Genomic DNA, 19,374 nt, shown 5'->3' on the forward strand with positions numbered 1-19,374 from the left:
TTTTCAATAGTAAATACTACAGTGCTACATAATTTGAGGTGGGTTGAATCCGTGGATCTGGAACCTTGGATATGAAGGGCCAACCATAAGTTATACTTGGATTTTCGACTGTGCAGATGATGGGGACCCCAGTCCCCTGGCTTTTCCAGAGTCAATTACAGTCGATTAAGTGTGCCATGGCATTATGTCTAAAAAAAACAATGCACATACCTTAATTAAAAATACTTTATTGCTAAAAAATGCTAACCATCATCCAAGCCTTCAGCAAGTTGTAATCTTTTTGCTGGTGGAGGGTCCTGCCTCAGTGTTGATGACTGCTGACTCATCAGAGTGATGGTTGCTGAAGATTGGGGTGACTGTGACAATTTCTTAAAATAAGACAACAATGAAGATTGCTGCATCGATTGACTGTTTCTTTCATTAACAATTTCTCTGTAGCATGCAATGCTATTTGATAGTTTGAAATATTCCAAGAATTACCAAAACGTAACAGAGATATCAAGTGAGCAAATGTTGTTGGAAAACTGGTGCCAAGAGACTTGTTCAACACATGGTTGCCACAAACCTTCAATTTGTAAAAAATGGAGTATCTGCAACACAATACAGTGAAGTGCAATAAAACAAGGTATGCCTGTATAGGAAAGCCCACAGATTCCACACAAAAAACTTACTAGAGCTAACATAATAAACAACTTCAGCAAACTTGCACATATAAGATAAACAAACATAAATCAATCGTGTTTCTCTATGTTAGCAATGAATGATCCAAAAAGGAAATTAAGAAAATTCTATTTACAAAAGCATTCAAAATAAAATACCTAGAAATAAATGCAACCAAGAAGTTGAAAGACCTATACACTGAAAAATTACAAAACACTGCTGAAAGAAATTAAAGAAGGCCTAAATAAATGGAAAGGCATCCCATGTTCATGGATTAGAAAAGAAAATATTGTTAAGATGACAATACTTCCCAAAGTGATCTACAGATTCAGTGCAATCCCTCTCAAAATTCTAATGGCCTTTTAAAATAGAAACGGATAAGCTGATCCTAAAATTCATATGGAACTGTAAGGGGCCCTTAAGAGCAAAAACAACAATGAAAAAGAAATAAAGTAGGGGGGCTCATAATAACTTTAAAATTTACTACAAAGCTATAGTAATCAGTGTGGTACTGGAATAAGGGTAGACATATAGACCAATGGAATAGATTTGAGAATCCAGAATTAAGTCCAAACATCTATGGCCAACTGATTTTTAACAAAGGTGCCAAGACCATTCGATGGGGAAAGAACAGTCTTTCAACAAATGGTGCTGGGAAAACTGAACAATCACATGTAAAAGAATGAAGCTGAACCCCTGCCTCATTTTGTCTACAGAAATTAAATCAAAATGGACCAACAATATAAACATAAGAACTAAAACTGCTATTGCTCTTAGAATAAGGCTTAGGGATGGATTTTATGATGTTGGATTTGACAATGAATTCTTAGAATTGACACCAAAAACATGATGAACAAATGAAAAAAAATAGATAATTTGGACTTCACCAAAACTTTTGTGCAAAGGACATTATCAAGATATATTTGGTAAGGGTTTAATATCCAGAATATATAAACAGCTCAACAACAAAAAGAAAAAAAAACCAATTTTTAAAATAGGCAAAGGACTTAAATCGACATTTCTCAAATGAAGATACACAAATGGCTAACAAGCCCATGAAAAGATGTTCACCATCTTGGTCATTAAGAAAACTGAAATGAAAACCACAATAAGGTACCACTTCACACCCATTAGAATAGCTTTAATTAAAAACAACAACACCAAAAAAAAAAACCTGGAAAATAACAAGTGTTGATGAGAATGTGGAGAAACAGAGACCCCATACATTGCTGGTGAGAAACTGAAACAATGTACGTGCTGTGGAAAACCATGGGGCGTTCTTAAAAAAGGTAACAAAGGGGCTTCCCTGGTGGCGCAGTGGTTGAGAGTCCGCCTGCCGATGCAGGGGACACGGGTTCGTGCCCCGGTCCAGGAAGATCCCACATGCCGCGGAGCGGCTGGGCCCGTGAGCCATGGCCGCTGAGCCTGCGCGTCCGGAGCCTGTGCTCCGCAACGGGAGAGGCCACAACAGTGAGAGGCCCGCGTACCGCAAAAAAAAAAAAAAAAAAAAAAAGGTAACAAAGAATTACCACGTAACCCAGCTATTCAACTCCTAGATATATATCCAGGAGAAATGAAAACTTACGTACACACAGAAAATTGTACATGAATGTTTACAGCATCATTATTCATAACAGCCAAAAAAAGAAATGAAGTACATGCTACAACTTGGATGAACCTCGAAAATATGCTAAGTGAAAGAAGTCAGACATAAAGAATCATTGTATGATTCCTTTCATTTGAAATAGCAAGAATAGGTAAATCCATGGAGACAGAAAGTAAAGGGTACCAGGTGATAGTGGAAGGAGGGAATTGGAAATGATTACCTAACAGATACAGGGTGTTGAAACACCTTTGAAATGAGAAAGCTGGTGACTGCATAATATTGTGAATATATTAAATACCACTGAATTGTACACTTAATATGATTAACTGCATGTTATGTAAATTTCACCTCAATTAAAAAAAAAAAAGATGGCAGTCAAATGTGCCCATGTTCTGACAACATCTAATTTAGAGCAAACTTCTACTTCGTTAGCCCCTCTCTAAAATTACCCAACCAAAGTCCAATCCTATTATAGGTTCTAATACCCTCTTAAAAAGACACCCCAAAATTCACTATACTATGAGGAATCTTTCACTTCAACAAGTAAAAACCATGTTCAACTATAGGTGTTCTTTGCTGGTCTTTTTGGTTGGAAGATGTTGACAAGACTAGCACCTAATTTCTCAACAGAAACAACAGAAGCCAGAACACAAAGGGATAATAGCCTAATTAAAAGAAAATGATGGCCAACCCAGCATTCTAACCAGGAAAAACTGTCATTCAAAAGTGAAGGTGAGGGCTCCCATGGTGGCACAGTGGTTGAGAGTCCATCTGCCAATGCAGGGAACACGGGTTCGTGCCCCGGTCCAGGAGGATCCCACATGCCGTGGAGCGGCTGGGCCCGTGAGCCATGGCCGCTGAGCCTGCACGTCCGGAGCCTGTGCTCCGCAACGGGAGAGGCCACAACAGTGAGAGGCCCGCATAACGCAAAAAAAAAAAAAATATATATATATATATATATATATATATATATATATATATATATATATATATATGGAGTTAAAAACAGGTGAGTATTATAGCAAATAAACTGAGCAAAGGGTGAGGGGGGTGATTAATGGAATTAAAATGTTTTAGGTTCCTCACATTGTCTGGAAAGATATAAGGTAAATTAATTAGACTCTTACTGGTCAAGGATGCATGTTGCAATCTCTAGGGCAACAGCTCCCAAAAGTGTGATCTGTGGACCCCTGGGGGTCCCTGAAACCCTATCAGGGGATTCTCAAAATCACAACAGTTTTCATAATATTACTAATAAGACCTTATTTGCCTTTTTCACTCTCATTCTCTCACGGTGTACAACAGAGTTTTCCAGAGTCTATATGACTTGTGCTATCCCAACGGATTAAAGCAGAGCAGGTATGAGAATCCAGCTGTCTTCCATCAAGCTAGACATAAAAGAGATTTGCAAAAATGTAACACTATTCTTCTCACTAAATTTTGTTTTGGAAAGTATATTTTTCAAAAAATTATACTATTTATGTTAACATTTAATAGGATATTCTTGTTCCCCAAAACAAAATTATTTATGTAAATATTTAATAGGATATTCTTGTTCCCCAAAACCAGATTAAAAAAAAGGTTTTTTTAGAGTTTAAATGGATCTTGAGAACACAGAGTTTGAGACTCAGTGACCTAAATAAATGAAAGGATATGACATTCATGGACTGGAAGATTTAATAACATAAAGATGTCAACTCCTTCTCAATTCAATTTTTGTAAAACTGACAATGTGACAGTAAAAATTTATACGGAACTGCAAAGAGCCAAGAAGAACAAGGTAGGAAAACTTGCCTCATTGAACATGAAGACTTGTTATAATGCCATGTTAATTAAAACAGCATAGTTTTGGTGCAAGGGTAGATAAAGTAGACCAATGGAAAAAAATAGAGCCCAGAAACAGATTCATACATATATGGTCACTTGATTTATGACAAAGTTAATACTGCAGAGCAGCTGGGAAACAATCTTTTCAACAAATGATGCTGCATAAAATGTACATCCATAAAAAAAAAAAGAAAAGGTGACCTCTATATGTCATATAATATCTAGAATAACTTCTAGGTAGAAGGTAAATCTAAATGCATCATAACAATATACAAAGTAATATACAATAATCAATTCTAGGTAGAAGCAGAAAGCAAAATAATAAAGCCTCTAGGACAGTGTCTCTAAACCTCAGCACTAGTGAAACTTTGGGCTACATTAACTGTTTTGTGCATTGTAGAATACTTAGCATTCTGTGCACTGTAGAATGTCTAGTAGCATCCCTAGCCAACCCACTAGATGCCAGGAGTACTCCATCCACCCAGTTGTGAAAACTAACAATGTCTCTGAACACTGCCAAATGTCCTACCCATGGGGTGGAAGGTGTGGGATGAGGGCAGGGTGAACTGCCTCTAGTTGAGAACCACTAGAGGATAGATAGTAGAAGGTAACATAAGAGAATATCTTCATTCATGTTCTTGGAGCAGAGAAAGACTTCTTAGACAGGACACAAGCAGCATTGACTATAAAGGAAAACAATGATAAATCAGACTACAATAAAATTAAGATCTTCCTTTCATCAAAAGATAACATTAAGAGTGTGAAAATCAAGACAAAATGGATACATTTTTTTAACATAAGTAACTAACAGAAGATTTGTATCTAGCATATATAAAAACTCCTAAAAACAGAAGGAAAAGAACAGAAACTACAGTAGGAAAAAAAAGGGCTCATCCATAAAATATGTAACTCCTATAAATCAGTAATATAGAAAGCTAAATAGTAATAATAAAAAAGAGGATATCCAAACGGCCAATAAATTCAAGAAAAAGTACACAATTTCATTTGGAATCACGGAAATGTATCCTTCAGAAGGGCTAAAATTAAAGAGGCTATTAATACCAAGTGCTGGTGAGACTGCAGAGCAATAGGAATCCTCATATTCTGTTGATGGGATAGGTACAATGACTCTGAAAACAATTCTTGCATTATCTTCTAAATTTGAACATACATACACCAATGACCCAGTTATTCTACTTCTGGTATATATCCCACATAAATGTTGCACATGTACCCCATGAAACATTTACAGGAATGTTCATGACAGCATTACTCAGTCCAAATGTCCAACAGTAAAAAGATAAATGGTGATAAAATAGTACAAGGGAGCTACAGTTATATTGGTAGCTGATAACATACATGAATCTCCCAAACATGACAGAGACAAAATACTACTACTATATAATTCTATTTTTATAAAAGTCCAAAAATAGGTTTAAAAAAAAGCTATCATCTTTGAAGCCAGGTAGTCGTTACTCCAGGAAATGGGAAAGGGAGAGTGCTTGGGAAAGGAAGCATAGGAGGCTTCTGGTTGCTGGCAGTATTCTATTTCTTGATCTATGGTGGTCATGGAGTGTTTACTTTGTGACGATTCACTCAGCTGTATACTTAGTACAGTTTCCTGTATGTATTATATTTCAATTTTGAAAAAGACATGGGTGGGGAATTCCTGGCGGTCCATTCCCCGGCGGTCCAGTGGTTAGGACCTGGCACTTTCACTGTGGGGGGGCCCGGTTCGATACCTGGTCAGGGAATTAAGCTCTGCAAGCCACGTGGCGCGGCCTGGAAAGAGGGGAAAAAAAAAAAAAAAAAAAAAAGCCATGGGGCATTACCTTTTATATGCTGTATATGCAACCCAGAAAACAAAAATTACACAAATACTTTAGCTATTATGGTATTATATATCAGTTGTTTAGAAGTAAAAATCATGTCTGGGGACATCATAACTTTCCACATCTTACACTTCAAGATCCTTTGCCTAATTAAAAAAAACAAATAAAATATATTAAAAATGACTGCCTGAGTTTTTAGTATGTTGCAGGAAGACATAATAAAATATACTTTAAATTTGTTTTCCTACATGTGTCATTTATTTTGATCACCTAAAAAAATCTACTATCTTAGTTTTATATAAGACAAAATAAAATACACGTCTTAGAAAATATTAATATTAAAGGAAAGTTGAAGATGTTTGTTTCTAATATTAAAAATATTTTTTTTTAAAATTTAGACACACAGAGGTTTAAGGCAGAATATAAATAATGCCTGGACTAAATAAAGGAGGTTTCTATCAAAAATCTGTATGCTTTCCCTCCCCATCAAACTAAGGCTTGGTTTGTTTTATTTTTTTATTTTATTTTATTTTATTTTTTTTTTTTGCGTTATGTGGGCCTCTCACTGTTGTGGCCTCTCCCGTTGCGGAGCACAGGCTCCGGACGCACAGGCTCAGTGGCCATGGCTCACGGGCCCAGCCGCTCCGCGGCACGTGGGATCTTCCCAGACCGGGGCACGAACCCATGTCCCCTGCATCGGCAGGCGGACTCTCAACCACTGCGCCACCAGGGAAGCCCACTTGGTTTGTTTTATATTCCATATGACATTTTAATAAAATGCAGTTTTACAACACCAATTATTATTTTATTTACAAAATAAGAACCAAACATTTATAATATTAAGTTGCTTAATATCAAATAGATGCCCTCTGAATTTAGTCATTTAAGTGGGATGGCATAGTTAACAGCAGACAATCTGATTTTTTTTTTTTTACATCTTTATTGGAGTATAATTGCTTAACAATGGTGTGTTAGTTTCTGCTTCATAACAAAGTGAATCAGTTATACATATACATATGTTCCCATATCCCCTCCCTCTTGCGTCTCCCTCCCACCATCCCTATCCCACCCCTCCAGGCGGTCACAAAGCACGGAGCTGATCTCCCTGTGCTATGCGGCTGCTTCCCACTAGCTAATCTGATTCATTTTTAAGCTAAGTAGTGCCACCAAGTGGTAGCAAATTCTTTTTCCAAAATACCATGCAGAAGCAATAGAAAAGATTATAATGGAATATAATACTGGAATGGAAAAATCAATCTTAATAAAGTAATAAATTAAAGTAAATAAGACTGTGAAATATCTTGGTATAAAAGTTTTAAAACAAAACAAAATAGGTCAATCTTTTAAGAAAAAAGTTTTATATATTACTGAGATGGTCTTACAGTTTCAAAGTTAAATTTTTCATAGAAAGTAAGTAACTATGAATATAGTTCTTAGACTTTACTTTTTGCTGCTCTTTTAAAAAAATTTTTATTGGAGTGTAGTTGATTGACAATGTTGTGTTAGTTTCAGGTGTATGTTGCTTGTTTTTTAATTCCATATTTTCTTAAAAGACTTAAGTTGCTCTAGAATTAATAAAACACATACAGTAAAAGACCCAAAGCTTTCATAACAATCTGCTACCCTTGTTAAGTGTTGGGAGAGAGTGAGGAGAATCGGAATAGAGAAAAAAAGAAACTTTTGCTTTTTAGTTAATATTTAGTTTGCTAGCAGTCCTGTAACAAAGAACTACAGACTGGGTGACTTAAGGCTAGAACTCCAAAATTAAGGTTTCAGTAGGACTGATCCCTTCTCAGGGTTGCGAGGAAAGGATCTATTTCAGGTCTCTCCTTGGCTCATACGTAGATCATCTTCCTATTTTGTTTCAAACTGTCTTCCCTCTATACCTGTCTCTGTGTCCAAATTTCCCCTTTTTATAAGGACACCAGTCATAACTGGATAAGGATCCACCCTAAGGACCTAATTTTAACTTGATTACCTCTGTAAAAGACCCTATCTCCAAATAAGGTACTACTCTTAGGTATTGGGGATTAAGACTTCAACATGTGAATTTGGGGTTTGTATAGGGGGTAGGAAATTCAAGCAGCAACACTACTCTTCTGTATTTGTGTATTTTTGATAAGACTATATTTTTATTTAAAAAGAAGATAGAAATAGCTCTTGAAAGTTGTTAAATGATAGAATATTTGTGATACTGTGACTTATAATAAGAAATATGTATTTGGTCTTCCCGTTTCTGGCACAGAGTTCCTAAAATCCTTCATTTCCTAAATCAGGAGAGCTATAAAGGTGTCTTTTGTTATGTTAACGGAGACTTCTGGCAAGCACCTAAGAATGGGGACTGGTTGCCAGAGGAGCCAACTGTGTGATTTTGTACTTTCAGCCCAACTCCCCTGACCTCCAGGTAAGGGAGAGGGGCTGAAGGTTGGATCAATCACCAATGGTGAATGATTTAATCAATCATGCCTATGTGATGCAGCCTCCATAAAAACCCAAAAGGATGAGGTACAGAGAGCTTCTGGGTTGGTGAACATATGGAGGTACTGGGAGAGGGGCTTACCTGAAAACGGCATAGAAGCTCTGAGCCCCTTTCCCACATACTTACCCTATGCATCTTTTCCATCTGGCTGTTCCTGAATTATATCCTTTTACAATAAAGTGGTAATCTAGTGAGCAAATGGATTTCCTGAAGGTCTGTGAGCCACTCTAGCAAATTAACTGAACCCAGTGAGGGGGTCATGGGAAGCTCTGATTTAGAACCAGTTGGCCAGAAGAACAGGTAAAAACCTGGACTTGAAACTGGCATCTGAAGTCCAAGGACAGGGTCGTGACAACCTCCTATCTGTAGCCAATTAGTCAGAAGCATAGGTGACAACCTGGGCTTGCAAATGGCATCGGAAGTGTGTGTGTGTGACTGGGCAGAGGGGGAGTGTAGTCTTGTAGGACTAAACCCTTATTGTGGAATCTGATGCTGTCTCTGGGTAGATAGTGTCAGGACTGACTTGAATTGTAGGACACCAACTGGTATCTGGAGAAATGCTTGGTGGTGTGGGGGAACCCCCCTCCCCACTCCACACACTGGAATTAAGTCCAGAACTTTAATAATACTATTTTAATTTCATGAACAATTACCAGCAAAAGAAATTACTAAATTTTAGTATAAAGCTATATATATAAAATATCAAAGTGATAATTGTTATATAGTTCACATCCAAGCCAACTATAATGCACTTAGTCCTAGACCTCATCTCCTAACACTCTCACTCTTCTCACTGTACCTCAGCTACACTGGCCTCCTTGCTCTTCCTTGACCAGACCCCACATACTCTGTACTTAGTACTCAGTGTTCTCTGCCTGGAATTCTTCCTCCAAATATATGTGATATGTACAGATCAGTTCCTTCAGTGCCAGTTATCTCCTCCTCAGTCCTTCTTAGACCATCCTTAATAACATAGCACTCTCAGTCTCTCTTTATCCCCCCTATCTGGTTTTACTTTTCTTACTAATAGTAAGTACTAATACAGTACTTACTAATACCTGAAAGATGATATAGTTATTTGATTATCTGTTTTCTCTTCCCAGCTACAAAGTAAGCTCTTTGAGGGCAGAGACTTACGTTTTGTTCACTGATACACCCCTGTTACCTAAAACAGTACCTGGAGTGACTACTTTTTTGTGTGTACTATCATAAGCAGAAAGAATTTTACAAAATTAATGCATCTGCGCTTTCTAAATGGATCTATTTGTTCCTTTCTAACCAATTCCTCACATATATCAGCAGAGTGATCTTTTCAAGTTCATTACTCCTCTGTGGAACACAACGTTTTCCTCTGTCTCAAGACAGAGCAAACCCCAAATCTTTTAACATAGCTGAAATGGCTTTGCTGGGCCCTGCCTACCTTTCTAGTCTTGTCACACACTTTCCTCCTAACAGTTCTCAAGGGATTCAACTACATTGGCCCTCTCAAATTTCCCAACATATTCCTTCTCATCACAGAGCCTCTGCAGATGGAGTTTCTTTGGTCTGGAATCCTCTGCTCTCCTCTCCCCAGCCCTCTATCACATAAATTCAGTTAACCTTAGCTCATAATCTTCCTTCAGATCAAAGCTTAAACATCCCTTACTCTAGGAAGGTTTCCTCAAACACTCTGTCAAGTTCCTTTATCATATGCTTTTGAAGAACTGTTCCTTTCAGAGCACTAATATCTTTCAAATATTCAATTGATATTATCATTGTATCTCCCACTGAACTGAAGTTCCAAGAGAACACGCACCATGTCTTTTGTTATATACACTGTGTTTTTAAGCAACTAGAATGTGACTGAATACTAATGAAGAGATACAGATAAAGCAGACTACCTATAAGTGAATAATAAAGCCTGCAATCAGTCAATTTTGGTAATTAAACAAAGCAAACTTTCTTTTTATTAACTTCAAGTGTCTTATCTAGACATACTGCATGTTTCTGGGTAGCCTTTCCCTAGTCATCATTGTGTGCACAAAAGATAAAAGCTTATTTAATATTTCTACTAATTTCTATTAGTAATTCTACTATTTCTACTACATATGAATAATATAAATCTCTACAACATTAACTGTTCTATCATTCGCTTTCAGGTGCCTAAACAGTAACTATCTCCAGATTGACTTGTATAAATTTTGCATATAGTACAAACATTTACTGTTTCTTTATGACAATATCATAATGATAATTAAAATGGGTCAAAATGAATTTTTAAAACAAATTTGTATCATAAATGATATAAAACAAGGCTATAACTCTCTCCCAGATTTACGACTTTTGTTCTAAGTACTTTAATATACCTCTCAGATGACACAGATGCATACCTACTTGCCACAGCAAACTGAAAGTTACATATCTGACTTGATGCCTTACACCTTGTTATTACACTCTAAGAGGATGGTTTAAAATGGTTAGAAAAAAACAATTCCAAATAATTTCATTTAACTCTTTAATTCAGTTACACAGGAGAACACTTGAAACTTACTGTTATAGACTGAATTACGTCTCCACCCCACCTCCCCTGCAAATCATATATTGAAGCCTTAAGCCCCAGTACCTCAGAATGTAGTCATATTTGGAGACAAGGCCTTTAAAGAGGTAACTAAGTTAAACAGAGGTAACTAGGGTGGGCCCTAATCCAGTCTGGCTGGTGTCTTTATAAAGAGAGATTAGGACATACAGAGAGACATCAAAAATGCATTGCACACAGAAAAAAAAGGGAACCCTTAAAAAACTGTTTAAGTAACCCATCCTAAGGCAAGAAAAGAGTAACTACAACCAGAAAAAACATCAAAAATTACCTTAAATGTAAATAATCTAAATATATCAGTCAAAAGAAAGAAAATGACAGAGTAGATTCAAAAAACACAACCTTACTATATACAGCTTACAAGAAACTCATTTCAAATTCAGTGACATAAGTAGGCTGAAAATAAAGGAATGGAAAATGATATGCCATGCAAACACTAATATCTGGTAAAACAAACTTCAAAACAAAGAAAATTACTAGTGATCAACAGGGACATTAAATAATGATAAAATGATCAACCCACCAGGAACACAATGATCCTAAATGCATTATACCGAACAACAGAACCTCAAAATACACTAAACAAAAACTGATAAAGCTAAAAAGAAACAGAAAAATCCACAATTGCTGTTGGAGACTTTAACACTCTTCTCTCAGCAACCGATACAACCTCTAAAAAGAAAATCAGGGGCTTCCCTGGTGGCGCAGTGGTTGAGAGTCTGCCTGCCAATGCAGGGGACACAGGTTCGTGCCCCGGTCTGGGAAGATCCCACATGCTGCAGAGTGGCTAGGCCCGTGAGCCATGGCCACTGAGCCTGCGCGTCCGGAGCCTGTGCTCTGCAACGGGAGAGGCCACAACAGTGAGAGGCCCGCGTACCGCAAAAAAAAAAAAAAAAAAAAAAAAAAAAGAAAATCAGCAAGAATATAAAAAAAATCTGAAAACAATCAACCAACAGGATCTAACTGAAATACTTAAAACATTCCAACTAGCAACAGAGAAATAGATATTTTATCCAAGTGCCTATGAAACATTTATGAAGATAGACAATACCCTCAGCAATAAAACAAACCTAAACAAATTTAAAAGAATGGTAATCAAACTAGAAACTGGTAATGGAAAAATAAAAGGAAAATCTCTATCAACTGAAAATTAAGCAACATACTTCTAAATAATCCATGGCTCAAAAATTCTCAAAGAAAATTTTAAAAACGAGAACTTAGGGCTTCCCTGGTGGCGCAGTGGTTGAGAGTCCGCCTGCCGATGCAGGGGACATGGGTTCGTGCCCCGGTACGGGAAGATCCCACATACCGTGGCGTGGCTGGGCCCGTGAGCCATGGCCACTGAGCCTGCACGTCTGGAGCCTGTGCTCCGCAATGGGAGAGGCCACAAGAGTGAGAGGGCCGTGTACCGCAAAAAAAAAAAAAAAACGGGAACTTAATGAAAATGAAAATACAACTTATCAAAATATAAGAGATGCAGCTAAAGCAATGCTGACAGGGAAACTTAAATTTATACCATTAAATGTTACATTTGAAAAGAAAAAAAAGAGCAGAATAAATCCAAAGCAAGCAAAATGAAGGAAATAATAAGTATAACAGCAGAAATAAATGAAATTGAAAACAGAAAAATCACTGAAACAAAAAGCTAGTTATATGAAAAAAATCAATAAAATTAATAAATTTCCAGCAAGAATGATAAAGATTAAAAAAACTGTCAATTTAATAATGAAACAGGAGATATCACCATAGACCCTATAAACATTGTAAGGATAATAAGGGCATACTATGAACAACTTACAAACATAACTTTAACAATTTGATTAAATGGCCCAGGGAGAGGAACCAAGATGGTGGGGTAGAAGGAAGTGCTCTCACTCCCTCTTTCAAGAACACCAGAATCACAACTAGCTGCTGGAAAATCATCGACAGGAAGACACTGGAAATCACCAAAAAAGATACCTCACATCCAAAGACAAAGGAGAAGCCACAATGAGACAGTAGGAGGGGCGCAATCACAGTAAAATCAAATCCCATAACTGGTGGGTGGGTGACTCACAGACTGGCGAACACTTATACCACAGAAGTCCACCCACTGGAGTGAAGGTTCTGAGCCCCTGGGAGTCCAGCAACGGGAGGAGGAATTCCTAGAGAATCAGACTCTGAAGCCTAGTGGGAACTGATTGCAGGACTTCGACAGGACTGGGGGAAACAGAGACTCCACTCTTGGAGGGCACACACAAAGTACTGTGTGCATCGGGACCCAGGGGAAGGAGCAGTGACCCCGGAGGATACTGAACCAGACCTACCTGCTAGTGTTGGAGGGTCTCCTGCAGAGGTAGAGGGTTGCTCTGTTTCACCGTGGGGACAAGGACACTGGCAGCAGAAGTTCTGGGAAGTACTCCTTGGTGTGAACCCTCCCAGAGTCTGTCATTAGCCCCACCAAACAGCCCAGGTAGGCTCCAGTGTTGGGTTGCCTCACACCAAACAACAAACAGGGAGGGAACCCAGCCACACCCATCAACAGTCAAGTGGATTAAAGTTTTAACAAGCTCTGCCCACCAGAGCAACAGTCAGCTCTACCCACCACCAGTCCCTCCCATCAAGCCTCTTAGACAGCCTCATCCACCACATGGCAGAGAGCAGAAGCAAGAAGAACTACAATCCTGCAGCCTGTGGAACAAAACCCACATTCACAGAAAGATAGACAAGATGAAAAGGCAGAGGGCTATGTACCAGATGAAGGAACAAGATAAAACCCCAGGAAAACAACTAAATGAAGTGGAGATAGGCAACATTCCAGAAAAAAGAATTCAGAATAATGACAGTGAAGATGATCCAGGACCTCGGAAAAACAATGGAGGCAAAGATGGAGAAGAAGCAAGAAATGTTTAACAAAGACCTAGAAGAATTAAAGAACAAACAAACAGAGATGAACAATAAAATAACTGAAATGAAAACTACACTAGAAGGAATCAATAACAGAATAACTGAGGCAGATGAACAGATAAGTGACCTGGAAGACAGAATGGTGTAATTCACTGCCGCAGAAAAGAACAGAGGAAAAAGAATGAAAAGAAATGAAGACAGCCTAAGAGACCTCTGGGACAACATTAAACACAACAACATTCGCATTATAGGGGTCCCAGAAGGAGAAGAGAGAGAGAAAGGACCAGAGGAAATATCTGAAGAGATCATAGTTGAAAACTTGCCTATCATGGGGAAAGGAAATAGCCACCCAAGTCCAGGAAGTGCAGCGAGTCCCATACAGGATAAACCCAAGGAGAAACATGCCAATACACACAGTAATCAAATTGACAAAAATTAAAGACAAAGAAAAATTATTGAAAGCAGCAAGGGAAAAACGACTAATAACATACAAGGGAACTCCCATAAGGTTAACAGCTGATTTCTCAGCAGAAACTCTACAAGCCAGAAGGGAGTGGCATGATATACTTAAAGTGATGAAAGGGAAGAACCTACAACCAAGATTACTCTACCCAGCAAGGATCTCATTCAGATTCGATGGACAAATCGGAAGCTTTACAGAGAAGCAAAGGCTAAGAGAATTCAGCACCACCAAACCAGCTCTACCACAAATGCTAAAGGAACTTCTCTAAGTGGGAAACACGAGAGAAGAAAAGGATCTACAAAAACAAACCCAAAACAATTAAGAAAATGGTCATAGGAACATACATATCGATAATTACCTTAAACGTGAATGGATTACATACTCCAACCAAAACACACAGGCTTGCTGAATGGATACGAAAACAAGATCCATATATATGCTGTGTACAAGAGACCCACTTCAGACCTAGGGACACATACAGACTGAAAGTGAGGGGATGGGAAAAGGTATTCCATGCAAATGGAAATCAAAAGAAAGCTAGAGTAGCTATATTCATATCAGATAAAATAGACTTTAAAATAAAGAATGTTACAAGAGACAAGGAAGGACACTACATAATGATCAAGGGATCAATCCAAGAAGAAGATATAACAATTATAAGTGTATATGCACCCAACATAGGAGCACCTCAATACATAAGGCAACAGCTAAGAGCTATAAAAGAGGAAATCGACAGTAACACAAAAACAGTGGGGGACTTTAATACCTCACTTACACCAATGGACAGATCATCCAAAATGACAATAAATAAGGAAACAGAAGCTTTAAATGACACAAAAGACCAGATAGATTTAATTGATATTTATAGGACATTCCATCCAAAAACAGCAGATTACACCTAATTCTCAAGTGTGCACGAACATTCTCCAGGACAGATCACACCTGGGATCACAAATCAAGCCTCAGTAAATTTATGAAAATTGAAATCATATCAAGCATCTTTTCTGACCACAACGCTATGAGAACAGAAATGAATTACAGGGAAAGAAACGTAAAAAACACAAACACATGGAGGCTAAACAATACGTTACTAAATAACCAAGAGATCACTGAAGAAATCAGAGGAAATCAAAAAATACCTAGAGACAAATGACAATGAAAACAAAATGATCCAAAACCTATGGAATGCAGCAAAAGCAGTTCTAAGAGGGAAGTTTATAGCTATACAAGCCTACCTCAAGAAACAAGAAAAATCTCAAGTAAACAATCTAACCCTACACCTAAAGGAACTAGAGAAAGAAGAACAAACAAAACCCAATGTTAGCAGAAGGAAAGAAATCATAAAGATCATTGCAGAAAAAAATGAAAAAGAAACAAAGAAAACAATAGCAAAGATCAATAAAACTAAAAGCTGGTTCGTTGAGAAGATAAACAAAATTGATAAACCATTAGCCACATTCATCAAGAAAAAGAGGGAGAGGACTCAAATCAATAAAATTAGAAATGAAAAAGGAGAAGTTACAACAGACACCACAGAAATACAAAGCATCCTAAGAGACTACTACAAGCAACTCTATGCCAATAAAATGGACAACCTGGAAGAAATGAACAAATTCTTAGAAAGGTATAACCTTCCAAGACTGAACCAGGAAGAAACAGAAAGTATGAACAGACCAAATCACAAGTAATGAAATTGAAACTGTGATTTAAAATCTTCCAACAAACAAAAGTCCAGGACCAGATGGCTTCAAACGTGAATTCTATCAAACATTTAGAGAAGAGGTAACACCCAGCTTTCTGAAACTCTTCCAAAAAACTGCAGAGGAAGGAACACTCCCAAACTCATTCTATGAGGCCACCATCACCCTGATACCAAAACCAGACAAAGATACTACAAAAAAAGAAATTTACAGAGCAATATCACTGATGAATAGAGATGCAAAAATCCTCAACAAAATACTAGCAAACAGAATCCAACAACACATTAAAAGGATCATACACCATCATCAAGTGGGATTTATCCCAGGTATGCAAGGATTCTTCAACATACGTAAATCAATCAATGTGATACACCATATTAACAAATTGAAAAATAAAAACCACATGAGTATCTCAACAGATGAAGAAAAAGCTTTCAACAAAATTCAACACCCATTTATGATAAAAACTCTCCAGAAAGTGGGCATAGAGGGAACCTAGCTCAACATAATAAAGGCCATATATGACAAACCCACAGCAAACATCATTCTCAATGGTGAAAAACTGAAAGCATCTCCTCTAAGATCCAGGATGAGAGAAGGATGTCCACTCTCACCACTATTATTCAACATAGTTTTGGAAGTCCTAGCCACAGCAATCAGAGAAGAAAAAGAAATAAAAGGAATACAAATTGGAAAAGAAGAAGTAAAACTGTCACTGTTTGCAGATAACATGATACTATACATAGAGAATCCTAAAAATGCCACCAGAAAACTACTAGAGCTACTCAATGAATTTGGTAAAGTTGCAGGATACAAAATTAATGCAGAGAAATCTCTTGCACTCCTATAAACTAATGATGAAAAATCTGAAAGAGAAATTATGTAAACACTCCCATTTACCACTGTAACAAAAACAATAAAATACCTACAAATAAACCTACCTAGGGAAACAAAAGACCTGCATGCAGAAAACTATAAGACACTGATAAAAGAAATTAAAGATGATAGCAACAGATGAAGAGATATACCATGTTCTTGGATTGGAAGAATCGATATTGTGAAAATGACTACACTACCCAAAGCAATCTATAGATTCAATGCAAGCCCTTTCAAATTACCAATGGCATTTTTTACGGATCTAGAACAAATCATCTCAAAATCTGTATGGAGACACAAAAGACCCCGAATAGCCCAAGCAGTCTTGAGGGAAAAAAATGGAGCTGGAGGAATCAGACTCCCTGACTTCAGACAATACTACAAAGCTATAGTAATTAAGACAATATTGTACTGGCACAAAAACAGAAACATAGATCAAAGGAACAAGATAGAAAGCCCAGAGATAAACTCACACACCTCTGGTCAACTAATCTATGACAAAGGAGGCAAAGATATATAATGGAGAAAAGACAGTCTCTTCAATAAGTGGTGCCGGGAAAACAGGACAGCTACATGTAAAAGAATGAAATTAGAACACTCCCTAACACCATACACAAAAAAAACCTCAAAATGAATTTGAGACCTAAATGTAAGACCGGACATTATAAAACTCTTAGAGGAAAACATAGGAAGAACACTCTTTGACATAAATCACAGCAAGATCTTTTTTGATCCACCTCCTAGACTAATGGAAATAAAAACAAAAATAAACAAACAGGACCTAATGAAACTTCAAAGCTTTTGCACAGCAAAGGAAAAAAAGTAAACAAGGCGAAAAGACAACCCTCAGAATGGGAGAAAATATTTGCAAACAAATCAATGGACAAAGGATTAATCTCCAAAATATATAAACAGCTCATGCAGCTCAATATTAAAAAAGCAAACAACCCAATCAAAAAATGGGCAGAAGACCTAAACAGACATTTCTCCAAAGAAGACATACAGATGGCCAAGAAGCACATGAAAAGCTGCTCAACATCACTAATTTTTAGAGAAATGCAAATAAAAACTACAATGAGGTATCACCTCACACCAGTTAGAATGGGCATCATCAGAAAATCTACAAACAACAAATGCTGGAGAGGGTGTGGAGAAAAGGGAACCCTCTTGCACTGTTGGTGGGAATGTAAATTGATACAGCAACTATGGAGAACAGTATGGAGGTTCCTTAAAAAAACTAAAAATATAGTTACCATGTGATCCAGCAATCCCACTACTGGGCATATACCCAGAGAAAACCATAATTCAAAAAGATACATGCACCCCAATGTTCACTGCAGCACTATTTACAATAGCCAGGTCACGGAAGCAACCTAAGTACCCATCGACAGACGAATGGATAAAGAAGTTGTGGTACATATATACAATGGAATATTACTCAGCCATAAAAAGGAACAAAACGGAGTCATTTGTTGAGATGTGGATGGATCTAGAGACTGTCATACAGAGTGAAGTAAGTTAGAAAGAGAAAAACAAATATCGTATATTAACGCATGTATGTGGAACCTAGAAAAATGGTACCGATGAACCAGTTTGCAGGGCAGAAGTTGAGACACCAATATAGGGAACAAACATATGGACACCAAGGGGGGAAAACCACGGTGGGGTGGGGATGGTGGTGTGCTGAATTGGGCGATTGGGATTGACATGTATACACTGACGTGTATAGAACTGATGACAAATAAGAACCTGCAGTATAAACAAACAAACAAAACAACTAATACTAAACTTTCTTTGGGTTATTTGTATGGAAACATGTTAATATAAATGTTTCAGACATTACATGAAATTTCTAAAAATCTTATATGTTCTGTATGTTATAAGTCATAATTCTAGTTATTACTTTAAAATGTATATCTCAGAAATAACCAAATTTCCTTGTTGATTGCATTATTATGAACTTTCATCAAATTTTTAACCATAGTCATTTTTAAGTCTTTTGTCATTTACAGACAGTTTTGGGTGTACTCTGATGCTTTTGCAAAAATGTTCCTATAAAAGGGTTTCATCCTCAAGGAATTCATGGAAAGGACTCTGACAAGTACAGGTTTCTGGTAACTGACTACTATACTGCTGAACTGAATGAATAAGCATTTTCTGAACTCTAATGGAAAACTGATGAATTCATAAAAGTGCTAACAAGAGATAAAGATGAAAAAAAAATTAATTACATGGGATTGAGTGAACTGATGAGGATGATTATAATGTTTTTGACTTTCTGTTTGAATAAAGAAAAATCCCACAAGGACTCTGAGGCAAAAAATATACAAATCAATTTTCACTGCAAAGTAAAGGAGCTGTTACAGTGGAGGATTAATGGAATGAATGTCAATATTATGACATAGTATGAGTGTGTTTCGTGTTTGGTAATTGCAATCATTGTTGCTTTTGTTGTGGTCCAAAAAAAAAA

General features: G+C 37.2%; 1 protein-coding gene across 16 annotated transcripts in view; it reads right to left on the minus strand.

The window, feature by feature from the left end:
- ZNF644 (zinc finger protein 644) overlaps window positions 1-19,374 on the minus strand; it is a 116,422-nt gene that overhangs the window by 37,844 nt on the left and 59,204 nt on the right. The window contains exon 2 of one of the 16 annotated variants that reach the window (XM_082614927.1): window positions 248-368. The exons of 14 other annotated variants lie outside the window; for them this stretch is intronic. The gene's annotated coding sequence lies outside the window, so the exon portion shown is untranslated. Of the gene's footprint in view, window positions 1-210; window positions 369-19,374 lie in introns of all 16 variants that reach the window. One more of the 16 variants, XM_082614928.1, reaches the window with a different exon arrangement.

This window comes from Mesoplodon mirus, assembly GCF_964341445.2.
Source record: "Mesoplodon mirus genome assembly, chromosome: 3".
In the NCBI taxonomy this organism is placed as follows: domain Eukaryota; kingdom Metazoa; phylum Chordata; class Mammalia; order Artiodactyla; family Ziphiidae; genus Mesoplodon; species Mesoplodon mirus.